Source organism: Thermobia domestica, chromosome 3, assembly GCF_964235325.1.
Source record: "Thermobia domestica chromosome 3, izTheDome1.hap1.1, whole genome shotgun sequence".
Taxonomy (NCBI): Eukaryota; Metazoa; Arthropoda; class Insecta; order Zygentoma; family Lepismatidae; genus Thermobia; species Thermobia domestica.
In genome coordinates, this window is record NC_137456.1 from 328,929,906 (window position 1) to 328,945,003 (window position 15,098).

Genomic DNA, 15,098 nt, shown 5'->3' on the forward strand with positions numbered 1-15,098 from the left:
ATTCGCATTCATTGGTTCATTGGGCGTTAATTATTTTTTGGAACTTGCAGTGGTTGATGACCAATTACTAAATGTGACAATAGCACCTCAATATGTGGATCCATTTAAGAGTTATTTGGTTTTAAGTATTTGGGCCTTTGAACTCGATGGTCACTATTTTGGAACATGTAGTAGTTGGTGGTCGATTACTAAATGTGGAAACAGCACCTCAGTATGTGGATCCATTTTCGAGTTTTGACCTTTGACCTCGATGATCATTATTTTGGAACTTGTACTAGTTGATGACCAGTTACTAAATGTGGAAACAGCACTTCAATGTGTGGCTCCGTTTTCGAGTTATTAGGTTTTCAGTATGTTAACCTTTGACCTCGATGACCACTAATTTTGGAACATGTAGTAGTTGATGACCAATTACTAAATGTGAAAACACCATCTCAATACGTTGCTTCGTTTTCGAGTTATTAGGTTTTAAGTATTTTGACCTTTGACCTCGATGACCACTAATTTTGGAACTTGTAGTACCTGATGACCAATTACTAAATGTGGAAACAGCACCTGAGTATGTGGATCCATTTTCGACTTATTAGCTTTTAAGTATTTTGACCTTTGACCTCGATGGTCATTATTTTGGAACTTGTACTAGTTGATGACCAATTACTAAATGTGGAAACAGCACCTCAATATTTGGCTCCGTTTTCGAGTTATTAGGTTTTAAGTATTTTGACTTTTGACCTCGATGGTCATTATTTTTGGAACTTGTACTAGTTGATGACCTCTTGCTAAATGTGGAAACAGCACCTCAATATGTTGCTTCGTTTACGAGTGATTGGGTTTTAAGTGTCATACAAAGGGCGTATCCCACATAAACTATAAGACCCAGATAAAAATAAGTATGATATTCGTACACAGCATGATCGAAAACCTCCATATGCCGAGTTTCATCCAAATCGGTTCAAAGAGCGTATCGAATCGCTATGTTACATAGGTATTCATTGTCTTAAAATAGGAGTTGAAAAATCTGCTATGGTAAAATAGGGGTTGGAAAAGTGATTATAAAAGAGAACGAGTCCACCCTTAAAATGGAGGTTTTTGTGTGTTACGTACTCTCAGTGTAATTTCTGCTATGTTCAATTAGGGGTGGAGAAAATGAATACACCCCCTGTGCTATGTCCGCCATGTTTCGTAGTCTCTGTCATGTTGAAATAGGGGTTGGAAAATATACTCATAACAGAGAATGAATACACCCTTGTGTGTTACGTACTCTCAGTGTAATTTCTGCTATGTTCAATTAGGGGTGGAGAAAATGAATACACCCCCTGTGCTATGTCCGCCATGTTTCGTAGTCTCTGTCATGTTGAAATAGGGGTTGGAAAACGAGTACACCCCTAAAATGGAGGATGTTGTGTGTTACGTAGTCTCAGTGTAATTTCTGCTATGTTAAAATAAGGGGTGGAAAATAAGCCATGCTCTGTTCTGTGTTCATAATCTCAGTGTAATTTCTGCTATGTTAAAATAGGGGTTGAAAAATATGCTCATAAAAGAGAACGAATACACCCTTGCTATGTTATGTGTTATCTGCTCTTCTATGTGTTCGTAATTTCTGCTATGTTAAAATAAGGGTTGAAAAATATACTCATAAAAGGGAATGAATACACCCTTGTTATGTTAGGTACTCTTATGTGTTATCTGCTCTGTTGTGTGTTACGTAGTGTTATGTGTTATCTTCTCTTCTATGTGTTCGTAATCTTATGTGTTATCTCCTATGTTAAACTGGGGTTGAAAACGAGTACACCCTTGTTATCTGTTCTGTTGTGTGTTACGTAGTGTTATGTGTTATCTTCTCTTCTATGTGTTCGTAATCTTATGTGTTATCTCCTATGTTAAAATAGGGGTTGAAAACGAGTACACCCTTGTTATGTTATGTGTTCGTACCCCTTTGCTATGTTCATTGTCTGCTATGTTGAAAAAGTGCTCATGAAAGACAACGAGTATACCCTTGTTCTGTTATGTGTTCGTAGGGGTTGAAAAATATGCTCATAAAAGGGAATGAGTTCACCCCCTAAAATGTGCTCGTAAAAGAGAACGAATCCACCCCCTTAAAAGTGCTCATAAAAGGGAATAAATTCACCCCTAAAATGGAGGTCGTAAAAGACCGTGGGCTCACGGTGCACGGTGGTCATTTTCCCAGTGGCTTGTGAGTTGTTAAACGCTGGCCCAGGTCTGGCCCAGATCGATCCATTTCGTACTACTTTAAAAATTGGAAAAGGAATCACGTAATTTATCTTTCTTATATTATAGTATATTTATTTCAGCATCCAAACATGTCCATCTAGGATTACGAGATAAAGGAATGAGAGAAACATTTCCGTTTTAAGAATTAAATCAGAAAAGAAAATTCTATTCTACCTGACCTAGACTCGAGCTTACAAACTTTGAATTTGATAATCAGAGCCCTACCTACTTCAGCTAATAAGTGTTACCAGCGCTTTTCACTCTTTAGGAATTTAACACGACCCGTTCGCAGGACACTTTTCTAAGTCCTAAATGTATGCGTGAATTATTTCATTCGCTTGACTGACCTTATTTGAGAATGGAAACTGAATATGCTGAACGTGAGTATGTTTCGCTGTTGTAAAGCAAGGGCCATAATAAATGTAAATAAGGTTCTTATTATTATGTAAAACACATAAGTATTTATTCCGTGTATAGCACAATATAATACAGCAACTAAACAACATGATAATCACTAACGCCCCCAGAATTTTTTCCAACGGGGGTGGGGCAAAAATCGATATAGAATTTCTCGATTTATTGACCTAAAAATATATTAAGCTAAAATTCATAACGTTTATCATTGATAGTGTATATCGTCTTACTTTTTAAAATCGCCGCTGTAGCCTATTTGTCAGAATATTCATTTCCAGACGTGATGTAGAGAGAAAAGAAACAATGAGATATGCCCAGTGGCCTAACTACTTTTACTGTGCCCTGGATCGATTTGCTCATACCCCCTGTCCCACGCATTTCAGCTGCTGCGTTATATATATATATATATATATATATATATATATATATATATATATATATAGGCCTATATATATATATACTAACAGTATACAAAGTTATTTTTGTTAAGAAATCTAAGTGTTTACTAATTTTTTCCCCAAGTTATCACTACATTCTTAACTCGCAGCTACGATCGTGGGATCAAATGTGACCTCAGCAAACACATTTCTAGCTGTGGACAATATATATATATATATATATATATATATATATATATATATATATATATATATATATATATATATATATATATATATTTCACTGAGCCTTCAGTCGTCTATTCTCAGTTGACCTTGTTAGGGGCCCGCGGTGGCTCAGTGGTAGAGCATTCACCTCTGGTGCATGGGGTCCTGGGTTTGATCCCAGCCCGCGCAAAGTGAACCTCCCGAAGATAAACACCGTGTGCGTGGGTTTCCTCGGTGTTCTCCAGTTTCCTCCTACTTTCTTAATTCCACCATTTCATTCATTTCTCATTATCGCCGTCTCCTTTAGCCTAACCGGCATAATCGTGGGTCGTAAAACTTAATGGTTGCATTTTTTCAAGTGATCTTGAGAACTCGTAGGTGTTCGTCTCCATGCGCTTTGTTGTTTCGATGGTTTCGGACCTCGGGTCAAACTCTTCCCCAGGATAGTAATTGCGCTATACGTTTTCTGCGTTACATGTTTTCTGTGTTTTTGTTGGGGAGTGTTACAGAGATGTGTGCAGAACTCGGAAGTGGCAGATCGTGCAGAAGGTTGTTTCCTGCTAATTTCCCCAGAATATTGGACGTCGCATGCTTAAATAGCCTAAGAACCAAGAAGACTTCAGAGACGAGACTTCATGACAAGTGTTGCCATTACTTTCATTCAAGATCACCTAAAAGTAAGAGGCAAATGCGGACACTTTTTCGTAGGCTTCGGCAGTCATTGTTACGACTAACTGATGGGAACATCAATGAACGCCGTCCGCAAACAGATTCTCCAGCTAAAAGGAGGATATGTGCTATTTGTCCTCGAATTGATTACAAAAAACGTTCTTGGATTTGTTCTCTGTACAGCCGAAATGTGATAGGTTTCAGATAAGAAACGACATGGCCTTGAATTGGATTCACACGGCGTCCAATTGGCATTGAGCGGTGTTGACAGTTCGCGACAAGCAGTTCTGCACGCTGTCTTCTCGCGCTACTGCGAATCTTGACAATATCACAGGCGCTACTTAGAAATATTGTACTAGCACATTAACTGTCCACTTTACCAAGTAGAGAAAAGAATTACGGACAAATACGTGAAATCTACATCTTTCTATGTCAACTGGTTGTCATGATAGACGCTTCGAAAGGTTTCCATATAAAACAATTAGTAAAACGAGCGTTGAGTCCCGCGTCTAATTTCCAGTGGATTTTGTTTCGATTTGCAAATAGAACTCACAACTTTTATTACAGGATAATCTGGGGTGTAGCCAGCAGGTTGTTCTAGGAGAACATTACTTTCAGGGGGAGGCAAGTTTTTCACATATTAAAAGCAGAACAAATTACCTCTTTCACAACATGAAAGCATTTTCACTCACCATACATACATACATACTATGCGCATATAATATTTTCACAATGCTTCCTTATCAAAAGACGGATCTTGACAGTACTGAAGTTAAAAACCGGAGTGTAAAAGATGAATCAATAAGCTATTCATAAGAAAATATATGCTGTTTATAGCAGTCTGTTTATCTGACTTTGTGTTTATGTAGGTTAAAATACTAAAGGGAAAAAAACTCGAAAAAATATTAACTCCGATATTATTATGCAATAATATAGTAGTGAGTTCACAGTGCACCCAGTTAGGGAAATTAAAATATAAAGCATATGATTAATTTTAGTTGTTTCAATTAGGTATAGAAACCGTATTGATGATGATTGATTTTTTTTAAAATTTTCATATTTTATTATAAAGTCCTTCATTTGCATTAACTGTTAAATAAGTTTATTAAACATATACCAGACGAACCTCATTTTGGAGCTGGAAATAATTCGGAAAGACAGAGCCCCCTTTTCCCCCGTGGCTACATACCTTTGTAATCTGATTCATATGCTGTATATACGCCTAACATCGTAAGAATAAAGCATGGGAAGTTTGTAATTTGTTTTGAAATTTACTTCAGGATAGACCCTTTTTTATTCGACAGAAGGAAAGCAGTATGTTTTCTGTTTCTTTTTTTTTTACGTTACATTGCCTTACTATGTGCGACTTTTAACACCCTCTTTTCTCTTCTATAAGGGAATCAAAAGCATCAGGCGTCTGAATGGTGTCATAAATTATAGTAATCCAAAACAAACTCGAGCATATCGAGTTGCTTAAGAATCAGATGGATTACTTCCGTGGCACCTACACCAAGCTCAAGCGTGCTACTTGTTATGAAAACGGAGAAGGAAACAAAGGGGCTAGTTGTGTGTGTAGGAACTAACTTAAGAGAATTCATCAGTGTCTCGTTGCTTTCTTTCGTGGTAGTTAATTTATTCTTCAAAATTATAGTTGGCAATGTTTTTAAGCAAACCCAGTACAGCAGAAGTTTTATTTTCTGTCTTCTTTTTTCTTTCTTTCAAGTGCTACAAAGTCAGGGTCGAAGAATTATTTTTTGTGTTTACAGTTTTTGGAACCCATAAAAATAAATTTACAAGACTCAGATTGAGACAAAGACGAAATATTAACTGACATAGATGATAGTGAAAGTAGTATTGAAGGCAAGTGTTTAGCATTTCCAATGGAAAAGTTAACAAGTAAGTAATTTAGTTGCTATATATACTTCTAGGATGCACAGTCAAAATTCTTGAGTTTGCTGGAATAGCACATTTACATTGTGAATAATGTTGCCAATGTATGTGTCATAATCTCAACTGGAGGAAGAGCGAGAAGGGAAAGGGGAGTCTGAAATCCGGCAACATCACGCGGAATATCGTGCTCCATTGGCCACTGCCCGTGATGCTTTACATCTGAAACACACAGTAGTCCCACTGTGGATACGGACTTGTAGCCAAGCAACTGATGAAACACAAAAGCATCAATTGTCAGTTTTTATTAATTACAAGTTACATTTTCTCAGCACTAATACTTGAATGTACATGAAAATAAGTTTATTTTCATATTTTTTTTATTTTCGGATAACAAAAAACTATTTCATTTAAGTATGTTGTTTCGCTTTGTAATAATCGAAAAGACCATAAGACCATTACCAAAAGACCATTAGTAAATAAATATTTTGAAAATATTTTTTGTCCCCAAAACTAGTTAAATCCATTAAAGTATAGCATTAGTAAACGGTCCAAAATCAACTGCCAATGGTAATGCGTTTTAACATGTTTTAATATCAAAACAAATAATGGGGTTAAAAACTTGGCCCCACGATAGTACTTATACAGTATAAAAATAACGATATTAGTGAAGAGTTAATATGAATTATGTTAATAGGAAATTTAATTAAAAATAGTTTACTGTACATAATCTAAGAAAAATAACGATAATAATAAAATAAAATAATGCAATAATAAAAAGATGGTAATAAAAAGTTTTTAAAGGTAATCCTGGAATCTCTTGTGTTAAACAACATGGCTTTCCTCAATGCTGAATCCAGAAGGGCGAGAAATATGTATTATGAAGCTCTCCAGTTCACATTTTTGGTTAGCCAACCAAATACCGAGAAATGTCTCAAATTTACTTTTCAGACCTGCCCCCTCTTTCAAAAATTCCTGGATTTGTCCACGATATCGGTTGTTGCCAATTAACTGATAATAGTCATAGCGTACCTTTTGAAATGTTTTCAAACGCTCTTTGCATAAGGAACAGTTTTCCGTATTCTTTCTTTTTTCTTTTCTTTTCTTTTTTTCGCCCTTTTACTGTGCTGGAAAGGGACTCCGAATATGAGCAGTGGTAGCATAATAATCAATCTACGTGAGCAGTGTTTGGCATACACTATGAGAGAACAGCGAGCAGCTCTGAAGTTGAATGTTTTCAAGGCCAAAGCTACCGACACATTTTGATAAGTACACTGTCGTGTGACTCACCCTTAGGGAGTGAGTATGCCACAGCACTTGCACTGTGTGTTTCCGTATGATACTGAGATATTTGTTTGGCAGGAAAATAGTTTTGTTAGGAACCAAAGAACACTGAATATAAAAACATTTAAAAGGTATACTCGGCCTGCAAGACTTACATGCCGGGCTTTATTTTGATGAATAAGGACAACCACTACCACAGTACATGTTGTGGCACAAAAGATGTAGTCTACGTGTCTGCTATGCGACGTTGCCAAGTGACGCCTAATATTTTGGTGTGATCAGTAAAGAAATCACAGACATGTGTTGTTCAGCTGGGTTTATACACATCTCATCAGGCTTGCCTTTTGTTTATTGAGAAAAGCACCTGAAATCCACTCACAATTCGATATGAGGGTTTCAACATGTGATAGTTCTTGTAGATTGTTAAATCTTTGGAGTTCTAGTACCTATTTTTTAGCTACTAAAGTAGTGTCTTCATTATTCGATTGAAAAAGAACCAATAAAGCTTTTTACTTTGGCTTTTTGTTCTTTCAAGTCTAAAGGCATTGTAGAACACGTTATGTATGGTTTCAAGCCTTTTTGCGTCGAGACATAGGAGGTGATGACGTCATAACTTTAAAAAAATATTTTGTTGTTAGGCCTGTATTTATTTTTTATTTTTTTTGTGGCATACTTTTGCACCTAGAAGATCGAAATTTTGCACATACATTCAGTCTACCGAGCAGTATTTATCAGATTTTTCAGATCTCTCCGTTAACACAGGGGGTCCATACGGGCAAAAAGGTAAAAAAGTATGTTTTAATCAAAAAAAAAAATTCGCGATTTTTACGCCTTAGATACACGATGGTGACATGTGAATGGTAGGCCTATTGTTTGAAATGCAGTTATATTCTAGAGAGAATTATGTACGAGCCACGATCCTAGGATAAATAGGGATGTCTCAAGGAAATTTCTACACAAGATCCTGTTTTATGCGGGAATCTGGGGTATTATGAGTATATTATTTTTTGACAGGCTTAGTTTTGCACCTAGAAGATTGAAATTTAGACAAATATTCACTCCAGCAAATAGTATTTATCAGATCTCTGCGTTAAAACAGGGAGTTCCAGAGGGGGTAAAAGTTTTAAAAGGATATTTTCACGAAAAATCATTTTTTCGCGATTTTCCCGCCTTAGATACATGATAGAAACATGTGAATGGTACCGTTTGAAAGGTAGTTCTATTCTCAAGAGAATGATGGTGAACCATGATCCTATAATAAACACACATGTCTCAGGAAATTTTTTTACCTGCCATCAGGGTCTTTTGCGGTTGTCTGGGGCATTGTGGGGATTATTGATAAATTAAATACTTTTCCTGCCCTTACAATTCAAGATAGAAACTTGAAATTTTGTATACACATATAGTATTTTTCAGTTGATTTCCAGGTATCTGCGTTTACACGAGGGTTCAAAGGGGCTAACTTTTTTTAAAAATCAGAAAAATTCTGATTTCTCTCAAAATTTTTCACTTCAGGGACACAATAGTGAAATCTGAATGGCACACTCCGATTCAAAAAAAAATTGCGACAGCTAACGCCGTGCAGTTAGGCCACCAAATATACACCTTCTTATCCCATAATCGTGTCAGGTAAAGAGACCCCTCTCTCATCTCCTTTCTTGTCTCCCATACTAAACTTAGCTAACAACATGAGCATAATTCTTATTTCAAACTATACATTTATTAGTTTAGATAAAATGAAATAACAAAACCGAGACAAAACAAGATTCGTAAGTTAATTTAGGGAGAAACTGAAACACCCACAATGAAAAATTGAAACCAATGAATGTCTATTACACAGAGATTCAGAAATGAGGCAGAGAGAGAGAGAGAGAGAGAGAGAGAGAGAGAGAGAGAGAGAGAGAGAGAGAAAGAAAGAAAGAAAGAGAGGAGAGGAGAGGAGAGGAAGAAAAAGAAAAGGGAGAACAGATAAAACTGTGGAATTCAAACGTAGTAAGAAAAGAACTTAACATTATAAAGTTTTATTTCTAGAAATTCAACAGTAATATAGAAATAACATTTGTTTTTACGTATTTTTTCAGAACTATTTGAATATATAGAGGATGCTTTAAACACTTATTATGTAACTTTCATAATGGATAGCATACTCAATTTCAAGTAGAACTGTAGATTTAGGAGACACATCTAGGATAAAGTGAAACGTTTAACACACATTCTTTCTTTCCACGTGGTTCGATTGCAAATTCGATAGTGTTCATTGGACGTACTGATCCAAAATACATTCTAATATACCCAGTAGATAGCGTTGGTCATATCCTCCATTTCCTACTACTAATGAAAACTGACGAAAAAACGAAACGAAAAGAAACGAGAAAGAAAGAGAAAATTCATGAGTGCTATTTTATTGCTAAATATCTATCAGATATAACCTATATTAAAAGTCCAAACTGTATCGTAATGAAAAGTAGCAAATGTTGGAAAGGAAAAGTTTATGTTTCTCATAGATGTAGCATGCTTCAAATTTCAACGTGGATAGAACACATTGAATTTTAGGATGGGAACAAATATTGTGTCAAACTAGTATAAATAAAATTTTGTTTTCAAATAACCAAAGATGTACCATTTTCTAGTCTTTTCCGAAGATTTATCTGTTCCGAACATGCAACCTTGATTTCATCTCTTCCGAATATAACGCAATTTGCACAGATAGAAAAAAACACGCTAAGAGCTCAAACAGATCATCATGTCAGTCGGATGATGTTGGTTAGGTTATAGATCACCACTGGATCGAGGATTAAAATCCGTAATGACCCGGTAATTAGACTGAGACTCGGTAACCCAGAGGATAAAAAAGAGATTTTACTTATTCCCTTGCGTTTAAACAGAATTTCTGTCAGAGATGGCCAGGACCGTTGATGCTATCCCCAGAGCACGAAAAACACGACGCCGAAGTTAACAGTTAATTAGATTCTCCGGATCAGGTATATCGGGCTTCTACTCCGTTTTAACTTTGGAATATGAAGTGCATGTATGTGTGAGAGGCAGAGAGGGAGAGAAGTGAAAGATTCAAAGACAGGATAGAGAAACGTGAAGAAAGCGAGAGAGGGACGGGACGAATAAAAATATGAAGCATACTTATCATTGCAGTGTGTGATGTAGAACGCGCACTCTGTTTCCTTGAACTATCGCCAGTGATGCCTTGTAAGTTCTCCACCAGAAGATGAATTTCTGTTTGCAACCATAATTTTATGTAAAAAATCATACTACCTGATGGGAAATCGAACCAAGATTTTTCCATTTGGAAGTCTGACGCGTTACCACTACACCACCAATTGTTTTAGCCAAACTTTGTTTAACAAATGGTGTAGTGTTTCTTTCTGAGAACGATAACACGAAAAGTGCATACAGCAGATCAATGATGTCTTTGAAATGCCCTGGTAATTCTCTTGCTCTTTCCCAACCAACATTCGTAAATCGTCTCTATCATGATACAGGTGTTTGCTTTCACATTCTTACGTATTGCTTGTCCAGTATGATAAGTCGATTCTTCACAATCACATTGTAAAAATATTAACTTTGACGTGAATAAGATTTGAACCTATGTTAGATAGTCTTATTAGTCCTAAGATCATTGCGTTACCCCTACACTATCATGCCACCTGAAGTTAGAAGCCAAATATTACTTACTTTAGTTCTGAACTTTGGAACGAATCAAAGTGTACAACGAAATTGATTTATTCGACGGCCTACAGAGCAATTAGTGCCCACTAATAAAGGAAATGCATATAATCCAAGGAAAAATTACAGAAATAAAACATATTTTTCAGTAATTTCGTCGTGCAAGTTCAAAAGAACGTGAATTATAATAATAATAATAATAATAATAATAATAATAATAATAATAATAATAATAATAATAACAATAAATGTAAACATTCACAGTATAGTGGTATATTATTTTATTATTATTATTATTATTATTATTATTATTATTATTATTATTAGCATCAATTATCCGCTTCGTTGGGTTAAATTGAGAAAAAGTAGTTATATGTTCCGTTACTCAGTCACTGTTTAGTATTACTAAAGCCCTCTTTGACATCGGTCATTTTCGATGAGTTTTATATATCCCCTCCCCACTCTATGTTGTGGGGTACTGCATCTACAGTGTCATTCTTGATCTTAGCGAGCCGGAAAATTATGAATTCGACACTGATATTGGTTATTTCGATCATTTTTATATGTCTCCCACTCCTTCAAGTTGAGGGACTGAATTTGGATTTAAACAGCATCAGATGTGTCACTGTTAATCTCAGCGACTCCAAGAATTATACATTCGCCACTTATACCAGTAATTTTTGGTTCTTTGTTAAATGTCGCTCCCCCCTCTCCATTTCTTAAGTTCCATCGTCAATGTGATATGACAAAAACCATCTCAGGTTCAAACTTCATCTAAGTTGAAAATTTGATCAAGATTGGTTTGGTGGTTCAAGAGTCATTAAGTTTTATTTATTTTATTTGTTTATTTATTTATTTATTTATTTTATTTATTTATTTATTTTATTTATTTATATATCTTCCACTCCCACTTCCCTCCCCAAGTTCTCCCGTGAAAGTGAAATGAAAAAAATCATCTCAGGCCCGAAACCTCACCTATTTTACAAATTTGATCGTGATTGATCCTTTGTTTCACGAGTTATCGAGTTTTATTTTTACTTTTAACCTCTCCATCGCCTCAACCCTAAGTTATATGTCAAAGTAAATAGATAAATACCATCTTTGGTCCGAACCTCATCTGTGTTGAAAATTTAATCGAGATCGGTGGGGTGCTTCAAGAGTGATGAAGTCACAAAGACAGCCACTTTCATTTTCAGTTTTTTTTACATGTATCTCCCTCTCACCGGCCCCTACGTTGTACTTAGGAATGCGCACGAGTCGAGTCGAGTCGAGATTTAAGCCTGTCTCGACTCGTCTCGAGAAAATGATGTCTCGACTCGTGTCTCGACTCGACAGTCTCTGTCTCGACTCGACTCGAATTCGAGTCGAGACGTCTTGAAATTCGAGTCGAGACAAAGTATACGAGTTAAAATATACACACACATCAGCCAAACCATCATTACTACCTACCTAATTGTTAGTATGTCCACCATTTGGAACGAATAACAACCGTAACGCGTCTTGGGATGGTCGCAATGTTCCTCGGTGGGTTGATGGAGAGAGTTGGCACCACATATGCACCCACAGGTCATCTAATTCCCGTAAAATCCGGGGAGGGGGTGATGCTCCCTCACGTCAGGTTCAATCACATCCCAGATGTAATCCATTGGGTTCAGATCCGGAGAGTTTGGGAGCCAGCACATCACTTGGAACTCGCTCGATCTCCACTAGACACATGGATGCTCACCAGAATGTTCCCCAGATAATAATTAAGCCGCAGCCAATTTGTGTCCGTCCCGCAGTACAGATGTCAAGGAGCTGTTCCCTTGGAACACGACGGATTCGCACCCTCACATCGTCATGATGAAGAAGATATCGGGATTCATCAGACAATGCAACGCTCTGCCATTGTGCCAAGGTCTAGCGGCGATGGTCACGTGTTCATTTCAGTTGTAGTTGCCGATGTCGTGGTGTTAACATTCGGCATCGTTAGGAGTGTTCGGTGCACTGTGTTCAGACTATTCTAAAATTCACCTTTAGTTCGGAACAAAGCGGAAGTGAGGGGAAGCGAAGTGCAGCGTTGCCGCTGCTTAACGCGAGGGAATGGTGTCGTCTGCTTCAGACCAAGGAGTTCCAATGTCGAGCACTGAACAGGCAGGAAAAAAAGAAGGAAGAGAAGAAAATAGTTTCATTGTTTTGTTTTCAGATACTATTTTTTTTAAAAATATAAGGTCAAATAATATTAATTACGTTCACACTGTAACATCAGTTTCGTAGTAAATTATCTAACGTGAACTATGAATTTCATAATTTAATTGCATACTGTGAGAAAGTAAAGCAAATTCATGGAAATGAAATGGGAGAAATACATTCGTCGGAAAACTTACCATGTGAGGTCAGTCTTGTAGAATACTAACTCCGAGATCGTCTTTGTTTTCCATTCCTTCGTCCACTGCATTATCAATTATTCCTTCCCAAATGCAACAACAACCCTCCTCTTCAGAAGTAGTAGACGTGTCACTCTCGAGATTTATTAATATCTTGTCGTGTATTATTTTGATAAGACCGTTTAATTCCCACATTTTCTTTTGAACATTTTTTACGCAATCAACAACGATTTGCGGCCACGTTTTATAAATTTAAACCCCATACCAATGATGAATCTTCGAAGAGTAGAAATAGAAAACTTCGGTAGGTCACTATCTTTATTTATAACGCTCTGAATTTTCGCTAAAGTAGGGAGTTCGTTTTTTCTATACATGTTATGAATTTTGCGCCGTGTTGCTGCTTGTGTAAAGGTATCATATTTCTGTAGCCGAGTCACTTTCCTATCATTCGGTCTCTTCTTCCTAGGAGTGGACACTTGACCATTATTACTCAAAAATTCCCGCTTAACGTTCATAATAGTGCAGGGAGAATTGAGAGTTGCTTCAGATGTTTTTCCCAAAGTCTCTCTAATACTTTCCATACCCCCCTTTTCCCCTTGATTACGGAAGTATGTATACACATTTAACAACATTCTTTTCTCTCCTGTAGTGAGAGGTTTATTTTGCTTCCTCTGCTGTTTGTAGCAGTGAGGAGAATTTGAAGCCATTGCGATTTATTCGCAAATTGAAAATAAAGAATAACAACTAAACACAACACACACAACAAAACTACAAAACAAAATGTTAAACACTACCACAAACTAATATTAAAACAATGTAGATAAAACACTTGTCACACCACTGCTCAATAACTACAAAGACACCAAAATGTCAAAGTAAATTGACAACCCGTGGCAACGTCTCCTGTCATTGTTGTCGGACTTTCGCAAAGACTGCGTGAATGCATTAAGGTTAATGTTCAAAAGCCATATATCACACACAGCAACACGGGAAATCCGACAACACTGACACCCACCCCTACCAAGGCCTACCCCTCTGTCAATGAACGGTTGCCAGTGCATGACCTATCTTCTTAGAATTCGGCTAAAAGGGTGTTCTGGGATTCATCAGAGATTGACTTACTAGGACAGTGGGGTATTTACGGTTTTGTTTCAGTGGGCTTTGCTAACTTTATTCCTTGAAATGTGAAAATTGTAAACCTCATATTCATACACTAATATTTTTCGAGAACTTGTACTTAGCGTTGTCTAGTACTGGGGAAGGAAGCTGCTTTCTCTTTCGTTTGTCATATATATAATTAAAAAAAATACATAATTATGTATTTGTGTGTTATTTAAGAACTAAAACACTAAACATTTCTTTTTTATTCCACATATTTCTGAAAATGAAATACAAATATTGAAGACAGCCCTGCTCCTCTGATCTTATACAACATTGTTTTTCAACTTTATAAATATCTTAACCACCGCTTTTTTTAAAGTAGATTATGCAAACGCCCTTGCCCGTCCCACCAATGTTGAAAACATATCTGCGTCCATAGTACCATATGAAGTCCATTTACAGTGGAAACGTTCCCATATTATTTACTATACATTTGTCAGAAGTATTTGTGTAGCACGATCTTAATTGCTAGAGAAGCTCTATAATAATAATAATAATAATAATAATAATAATAATAATAATAATAATAATAATAATAATAATCAATAAGGTTGAAACTCTCACGCTTTTTTTTTTTGTCAGTTGCAGTTCACACTTCAGGTTGATATATTTGGGAAGAAGGAAACTTTTCTTGATCTGCTATCTCAGGGCTAAGAAATTCAGTTGTAATTCAACTTTTACGTTCCACAATTATGTCTGTTAGGCTAAAGGACGTGTCTGTTAGGTAATAACGTGCTATTAAATCGGTATTACCAGATAATGCTAAATGTGATTAACTACTGTTAATCAGCATAACTTCAGA